The sequence below is a fragment of the Euprymna scolopes genome, chromosome 35 (genome assembly GCF_053919585.1).
Source record: "Euprymna scolopes isolate OS-2025 chromosome 35, ASM5391958v1, whole genome shotgun sequence".
NCBI lineage: Eukaryota > Metazoa > Mollusca > Cephalopoda > Sepiida > Sepiolidae > Euprymna > Euprymna scolopes.
In genome coordinates this window covers 17393246-17402685 of record NC_136516.1, presented here as the reverse complement: position 1 = coordinate 17402685, position 9440 = coordinate 17393246, and positions in this window count along the sequence as shown.

Genomic DNA, 9440 nt, shown 5'->3' with positions numbered 1-9440 from the left:
TGACGTCTGTACATGACTTCTAAATAAAAGAACGTTTTATACTCTATCTCACAGAAGAGATGTTGCGAGTTTGTCTCTGCTTTATCGTTATTTTCATGGCAAGTACTCGACTGAGCTTCAGTCTATGGTCCCCCCTAACTAACCCTTCACAAGAAACACTTGTCTAGCTGAAAACACTATCAATAATTTCCCCCACTCTTTATCCGTGCCTAAACCTAAACGTAGATTCCATGAACAAAGCCTGTGGAATTGTTTTCCGTTTTCCTGCTTTCCAGCTGACTATAATCGGATTGTCTTCAAGTCCAACGTAAACAAGTTCTTGATGAGCCGTTCCGCTTAAGTTAACAAATTTACCGAATTTCCATCGATTACTCTATTGTCGAATTGACTAATGTATACTCTTAACCTTTATCCTCGAGTTGTCTATGGGCCTTGATAAGTGGTGATTCCTATGTAAAAAAAAATGCACGTATTCAATAGACAATGAACGACTGGTGAGGCACTGGAGGATAAAATGATTTCATTACTTAACGCAATTAACCTGAACATATATGTCGACAAGGATATAATGGAGAAGCAAATATTAGTGGAATACACAATGGATTGTAGTCCAGACGCCAGGTACAGAACCCAGAGGCATACTATGTATATATCCATACCTACTCCCTAAATCTAGTCTCAGTCGAAAGTGTCAAATCAAATATTCACTTCGTAACTTTTTACAGTTTGATGGAAAAACTGCATGCATTTCTTGCTAACTCTTCAAAACGGCATGCTGCATTCAAGATTGTATCGCGATACCGTTGCTGTTCATTTAGCCACAAATTTTATATTTTCTTTAAAAAAAAATAAGCTTACTTTGTCAGTTTATGTGATTGTTAGAATATGATATTTCCGTTTCGTTATGGTTATGTACATTATACATATTTTTGTTGTTTCTTTAATATGGAGAGAATTCTTGACAAGCAGCGATTGCCATGACAAGAAGAGATGTTGCGAGTTTATTCTCGAGTTGTCTTTTGGTCTTGATAAGTGGGTATTCCTTTAAAAAAAAAAAAGAATGCACGTATTCAATGGACAATGAATGACTGGTTATGCACTGGAGGATAAAATGATTTCTATACTAAACACAATAACCCTTAACATATATGTCGACAAGGATATAATGGAGAACCAAATATTAGTGGAATACACAATGGATTGTAGTCCAGACGCCAGGTACAGAACCAAGAGGCATACTATGTACATCGCCATGCCTTCTCCCTAAATCTAGTCTCAGTCGAAAGTGTCAAATCAAATATTCACTTTGGAATTTCCTCCCTGATTCCTGCTTCACTGGCTGTACTAATATGCAGAAGTTTCAATGATATGAACAGACATCTCTCTGCTCAAGTCCCCGCAACTGTCTATTAAATATGACCCCAAATATTATCGTTTTACGCTCCAAGTGGTAATATGAATTGCTTGAGGTGAAAAATAATTATTTAGTATGTACATGCGCAGACCTGGTTTCAGCTAGGGAGACATGAAGGGGATTTCTTTTTTTCTTTTTGACAAAAAGGGTAATTGAATTTACCTCATCCATCATCCATATTTCAGACACAGTGGTCTTTCAGATGGACACTTAATCTCATTTAATTGAAAGAAAGATCCGATTTTGGAATTTTCGATTTACGCTCAACCTTTATTGGTTCTATTTACGTATTTTATTGAGGGGAAACGGAAAAAGGTGTCATTTGGTAGATTGAGGAAAATTCCATCCCATTAATTTACGGCCGACTGCTTTTCTTTGTAAGAAAGAAAAAGTGGGCGTTGGGTTCAGTAAGAGAAGAGGAATGGTTTTCTCATTTATAGGGTGAGCGCTCTGGCCAGGGGGCGAATGAGTATATTTATTCAGTTGAAGAAAGAAGGGATTTTCGTTTTAACTTTTTTATTATTTGTGAGTCGCCAACCTGATAGGTCCTGAACTGTCATCTAGGCTTCAGCCTCTGTCCCATCGACGAAATGTTGCATCCTTCTGCCTGTTCTACAAATACTTTAATGGTGAATGCTCTGACGAACTGCAAGCACTTGTACCTCCTCGTCATGACTACCCCCGACAAACCCGACAAGTAACTAAATCCCACCCCTTTACAGTAGAGATCCCTAGGTGTAAGAAAGCCTTTTACTCCAATAGTTTCTTCCCCAGAACTGCAAGTCTTTGGAACTCCCATCCGGGATACTGCTTTCCCAACTGTACTGATATGCAGAAGTTCAATTGTAATGTGAACAAACATTTTTCTACTCATCTCCCTTCATAATGCCCCGGCAAATTGTCCTAGCCCCCTACTTCAAAGTGGCACTTGCCTTGTTTGGGGTGAAAATTGAATTTTAAAAAAATCTTTTTATTTTAATGTTATTTAACCTCCAAACAGCACAGGGCAAGTTCATTGTGAGGAGTTACTACTTGGGACCACATTTGCACGAAGACTGTGTAGGGAGTTGGGCAGTCAGATGACTGTTCACATTATACTTGAATATCTGCATATCAGTACAATCAGGGAAGCAGTGAGACGGAAGGGAATTCCAGTGTGTAGTGTGAGGTTGTACTCCTTAACACTTAACAAGTTGTAAGCAGAGAAAGGAGTAGTTGGTAGATTGACAGAAATGTCTTCCTGCTAATTACTTTACCGGCTGCTTTTCTTTGCTTGATAAAAAATTGCCAATGTGTTCAATTATGGTGACGATCTGGTCAGATGGAAAGAAAGTGTCTGGTCACTTATGGAAGGGGGCGGTTTGATCAGTGCGGTAAGGAGGGTATTTATTCAATTAGGATACGCACTGATCCGTGACTACCACTTAAATGGCGTGACCGATCAGTTCACCCCCAGCTTTTTAATACAACCAATTAAAATAACGACACGAAATCACAAAACGAATTCAGTTGACACCCGTACTGATCTGTGACTATTCAGGAAAGATTTGTTGACTGACCAGTTCGTCCCATAACCACCTGGTTCTTAAATCAAGTCTCTTCCTGTTATCACCTGATCCTCGTTGATTGCGGTGTATGGCTGTTTTTTGCAGTTCTATGAAACCCACCCTCCCAGGCTTTGCCATTTTTTCATCTTTGAGAAAGTGTTAGTTTTTTGCTAATTGCCTGGAGCACCTTTGCCGGGAATGCTGACGAAGCTGAGCAGACATGTTTTGAAACGCCATGGTGCTCCTACTCGAGGGATACTATATAGGGAGTAGGACAGCAAGATATCTGTGCGCATTACTCTAGAATATCTGCATATAAGTACAGTCAGGGAAGCAGGGAGCAGCAAGGGAATTCCAGTTGTAGATTGACAGAAATGTCTTCCTAATAAGTACTTTACCGGCTGCTTTTCTTTGCTTGATAAAAAATGGCCAATATGTTCAATTATGGCGACGATCTGGTCAGATGAAAAGAAAGTGTCTGGTCACTTCTGGAAGGGGGCGGTGCGATCAGTGCGGTAAGGAGGGGATTTATTCAGGTGGCATACGCACTGATCCGTGACTACCACTTAAATGGCGTGACCGATCAGTTCGCCCCCCCCCGCTCTGCCTTTTAATACAACTAATTAAAATCATGACACGAAATACAAACACGAATTATAAGTAATTATCGTGCAAGGAAATTAATTAAAATAGTGATACAATGTCATAACACGAATTATAAATAATTATTATACCAGGAAACTAATTGAAATAAATACACATTGTCATAACACGAATTAAAAATATTTATTATACCAGAAAACTAATTAAAATAATGACACATTGTCACACCACGAATTATAAATAATTATTATGTCAGGAAACTAATTAAAATAGTGACACAATGTAATAACACAAATTAAAAATTAATAATATGACAGGAAATTTATTAAAATAATGACAAAATGCCATAATACAAATTATAAATGATTATTATGCCAGAAAACTAATTGAAATTATGACTCGATGTCATAAAAAGAATTAAAAATAATTATTATGATCGGGAACTAGTTAAAATAATAACACAATGCCATAAAACTGTTACATGATAAGGGCTGTCCACTTTTCATGTAAGTATAAAAATAGAGAGATTTAGTTAAAATGAAAATGAAATAGAATAGACGAAATTCGAACCTCGTAATTTAGGTTTAGAAATAGATTACGAGAGAGAATTAGCAATGGAATGTGAAAACAAACCATTGTTGAGCTTAGAGATAAAATAGTTTCAAGAAAAGAGTGTGCATTGTTATGAAAATTTAATTGAAAGAATGCAACTACACGATAATTTAATAAATATGTTTTTAATATATTGGAAATATAGGTTACTGGGAATATAGGTTAAAATGCCTTTTGTAAACAAAGGAAAAAGTTTTGGAAACGCATTTCCAGAACACGTGAAAGAAGATACATGTTTTAACATGTGTATGACGTCATGGAAAACGCGAAGTTCTCGATATAGTTAGCAAATTAGGAGAGACAGAGAGGGAGTTTGAGGACGACAGACGATAGTCGGCAGTTGGGATTCGAACGTTTAGAAGCGAGACGGTCACTTTTGAAACTTAATATGTGAAGCTTTGAATTCTTGATGATGAAAACCACGACCGGTCGAAAAAGAAATAAACCCATCATGTGTTTTTATAAACGTCGTCTTTGTGTTGTAATTCTACCAAAAGGTAAAGTGAATACTGTTATTATATGTCTTGTATATCATGTGGTTTAAAATGTCTGTACATACTCATCTTACATATCGACAATGTGAACACTAAGGCTGTCTGAACACTGTTTCATCACTCAAAGAGCTTCTATTAGACTTCTAAGTATGAACATTTATATATATATATATGGATCGCATCATAGCACGAACACGGAACGCAACATCATCTCTCACCATAAACTCTTAATAAGACTCTCAACAACATCTCTCTCACTAAGACTCTAAGACTCTAAGACTCACTTTTAACAAAGAACAATAACAACGAATAATAACAACAAAAATAATAATAATAATAATAAGACTATTATATAACAAAACAAATTAAAAATAATTATTATGCTAGAAAACTAATTAAAATAAAAGCGTTTATTATAATTAGTTATTAAAATATTGTGTTTAAAAACAAATTACTTGAATCTTGTTAATTATGCATTTAAACGTACAAATAGGAAGTCATTTAAACTTCTTTTCTTTTCGAGGAAAAAAGGTATTCAGTGTGTTCAATTAACGAAAGTGGCGATCTGGATTCAGTTGTGACAGGCACTGATCTGTGACCACTCAGAAAAGTTGCGTTGACTAATCTCTTCGTCACGGCTTAATTGCTATCTGCCTCTCAAATCAATTCTTCCTGTTATGAACGGATCCCTGTTGGTTGGTGTGTACAGCTAATGTTGTACAGTTCTATGAAGCCCACCCTCCTAGGCTTTGCCTTTTTTATCTGAGAAACTGTTAGTTCATTGCTAATCGCCTGAGGCGCCCCTGCCGGGAATGGCGACAGGGCTGTGCAGGCATGATTTGAAACTTCTCGGAGGGATACTATATGGGGAGTTGAACAGCGAGATGTCTGTTCGCATTACTCTTAGAACATCTGCATATCAGTAATAAAGTAAGGAACGCAAGGAGCCGAAAGAGATTCTAGAGTACAGTGAGAAAGGAGTATTTAATAGATTGACAAAAATGTCTTCCTATTAATTAATTTACCGGCTGTTTTTCTTTACTAGATAAAAAATGGCCAACGCCTTCAATTAGGGAAGGGGACGATCTGATCAGTTATGGATGGGGGCGGCTTGGTCAGTGTGGGGAGGAGGATATTTATTCAGTTAGGATACGCACTAATCCGTGACTACCACTTAAATGGCGTGACCGATCTGCAAAGTTCTTTGCAAATAGTTTGGCCTTGTCTGATGCTGACGAGATGACCTCTGGTCCATTGATAATGGTTAGGATAGAACGCACACTTCTGTTCAGGATCCTATTTGTTATTTGCCAAAACTGGTGGGAACCAAGCCGCTGATCAGCTACCTTGGATTTAACAGACTGGGCATATAGCTCTCTTGCATTTTTTATTACTCTTTTACAGTGGTTGCTGGCAGACCTGAAAGCAGCTTTAGTCTCAGTGCATCTATTACGTTGGTAGCTATAGAAAAAGTGATTTCTGTGCGCGATAGCAGCAGCACATTCTGGGGAGAACCATGGCTGGCTGTTAGGTTTTTGTTGGAATTTTTTAGATGGTATGAATTGGTCTATGCCTACAATTAACCATTCAGTCAGATCTGATACTATAGAGGACACTTCCTTTTAAAACATGGAGTGCAGAGGTAAATCAGATATGAATGTACGGAAGCTATCCCAGTCAGCCATAGAGTATCGGTATGCAGTACGGTGGAGGGGTACGTCTGGGGGCTTCTTACATTTCGTTTTTATCTTAACTGATATGACGGAGTGGTCGGAGGATCCTAGAGGAGAATGAACGGAACATGAACATAGCTCAGGGGAAGTTGAGAGAAAAAGGTCTAAGAGGCTTGCATATTGACCGGTTGTATCGGGCACACGGGTGGGTTCGCGAACAATCTGAGTGAGGTCATAAGCAATGGCAAAATCATGACAAAACCTCCCCTCATCGTCCGTCTTATTTGAGTGGGTCAGCCATTCCACGTTATGGACGTTGAAGTCACCACAGATGTGGATGTTAGCTGAGGGATGTGAAGACAGTATGTGGTCTATTTTCTCAGATATGCTCTTAAAGATAGTAACTCCGCTGTTGTGGAGCCTATAGAGGGCAAATATAAAGGCAGTGGTGTTAGCAAGTGCAACCCTGAAGCACATATAGGGTAAATTAGGATCTTCTCTAGAGATATCCATGCCACACGGGAAGCCATCCTTAATGTAGGCACATATTACATGCCCATGGCGATCTTGGGGGTCAGATTTAGCTGTTAAATTAGAGTATCCGTTAATTATGAACTCATCTAGGGAAGTGGTCGGCCCTATTCCAGTTTCACTTAGAAATAATATGTCCGGTTTCGTCTCCTGTAATTGGGTTTTAACCTCTGGAAGGTTGGAACGTAGACCCCTGATGTTGGAGAAGGAGACCTGGTAGTAGGGGTCTACGTTGGAAGATGGGGTTCTAGGTTTAATCGAGTTTTTATTCTGGAGATATTTCATGTTGAGGTTTTGGGATTTGTGGAATAGGTCGGCATACTTGGTTAGAGCAGTACAGAGAGGGAAAGTAAGAGAGAAAACGACAGGAAAATTTTTTTTGTAGCACACGAAAAGGTAAAGCCGTAACAATTACCCACTAGTATGGCATTGAGAGGCCCAACCAGAGACTACTGCATGGTCCAGATCCACTCACCAAATGGCAATACAGCAGTCACAGTACTTTGCACCTGCTGATAGGACAGCCTCCTTAGTGGTTAATCCAAGGTTCGGGTCCCTGACTATCAGGCGGATAACGTCAACCCAGACAAAACGTTTACCTCCAGCACCCTTACTAGTGACATGGCCACAAGGACAGACAGAGATAGAAAAATTTCCGGCATCTCAGACTGCTGGTCACCAAGTACTACCGACCTTTAAGCAGCTTTTTCTTCACCCTTTGTCAGAAAAATCACTCATTGAATGAGGACTGAATGACAAAATAGGAGAACGAGAGTTACTGGAGCTGCCGATAACACATCCACTGTATTATCTACTCTCCATTTAAAAAAAAAAGGTGGGAGGGGAATGGGGACAAGTGACTTATTTATATCTAAGTAGTAAGTCCGGTGCTAAGTTAACAATTCAGGACACTTTTGATGATAATCTCCCCTCCCATATTAATGGGTGGAAGTTTGTCGTTATCTATCGAGTTTGAATCATTAGAGTTTCCTCTTATAATTAATTAAAATCCAATAATTAACTATTATCAATTTGTAAAGTCGGCTTAATATTAATTTACATTCGAGTTTAAATAATTATTCAAGGTTTTACTTTAGGAGGTTCGTTTTCATGAGTAACTGTTTCTTTGCACTGTATTATATTTCGAATGTACTTGAACATAAGGCTAACTATATTAGATGGTTTGATTTGCCAGCAAGAAGCAAGTATTTTCAATACAGGCAAGCTTGCAGTAATAGTATATATTAAGTATACTACTTAAATAAAGTCCTAAGTTTATCTACTCTAGAGAATAATTTCCGGCATTTTTCTTTTATCGTTAGTTGCCGGCATTGTTTGTTTTTATCGTTTAACTTTGTATCATGAGGGGGGGACGGATAAGACAGAATCCAGACAAAAACACAGGAGAAATACAGACAAAATACATAAATAAAACACGAAAAAACAAGGTAACATAAAACATTTAGGATTAGTTTTTAAAAAAAAATACTTAACGTTTTTGCACTAGAGATTCCGCCCGCCGTCTTTTGTCAACTGTTAGCTGGCATATGTCTTTCTAGAGCGACAGAAGATTTCTATTTCCGGATAACTTGGTCGAGTGCCTATCTATTTATAGAATAAAAGTCGTTACGTTCGTAAGTGTCAAATATCTAATTTACATTTTTTTATTGTTAAAAAGTTCTAACTTTTTTTTTTATAAAGTCCTAAGTTTATCTACTCTAGAGAATAATTTCCGGCATTTTTCTTTTATCGTTAGTTGCCGGCATTGTTTGTTTTTATCGTTTAAATTTTTTATTAATAATATTTTAAATTAAATATGTCACCCATCCCTCTCTAACACACACACACACACACTCTCTCTCTCTCTCTCTCTCTCACTCACTCTCTCTCTCTCTCCCTCTCTCTCTCTCTCTGCTATCTGTAACCTCTCACTTTGTCTCACTCTACATTAGTGTAATCTCTCTCTACTTTTTTCATGTCTCTATAATATTTTAGAGAAAGAGTGACTCTCTCTTTTTAGTTCATTTAGATAATGCTCGTACATATGCAAAACACGTATCAAATCCGTTGTCAAGGTCGTCGGAAAAATAATTGGATCATTCTACCGCTCCAGAAGGTATCTTACTCCCGACGCAATCCTCCACATGTATGAGAACCAAATACGTCTTAAGATGGGGTACTTTTGCCACATCTTGGAGTAACTATCCAAAGCACTCTCTCCTCTCATGATCGAGTACAAAATTGCATTCGAAATCTAGTGGGCAAGGACCCTTTCGCTTCCCTTTTTCCTCTTTTTACAGACGTTGCGAATCTATCTCTACTCTATCGTTACTTTCATGGCAGGTGCTCGACTGTGCTTCAATCTTTGCTCCTCTGCCTTCTGTAAAGCATTCTGAAAAAATGATCGTCTAGCTACAACCACTATCAACAATTTTCCGTACTCGTATATGTACCTAAATCTAAACTTAAATTCCATGAACAAAGTTTCTTTTACAGACCTGATCGTTCTATGGAACATAATATCGCTGGGCTGATTTCCAACTGACTACAACACGGTCGTCTTCAA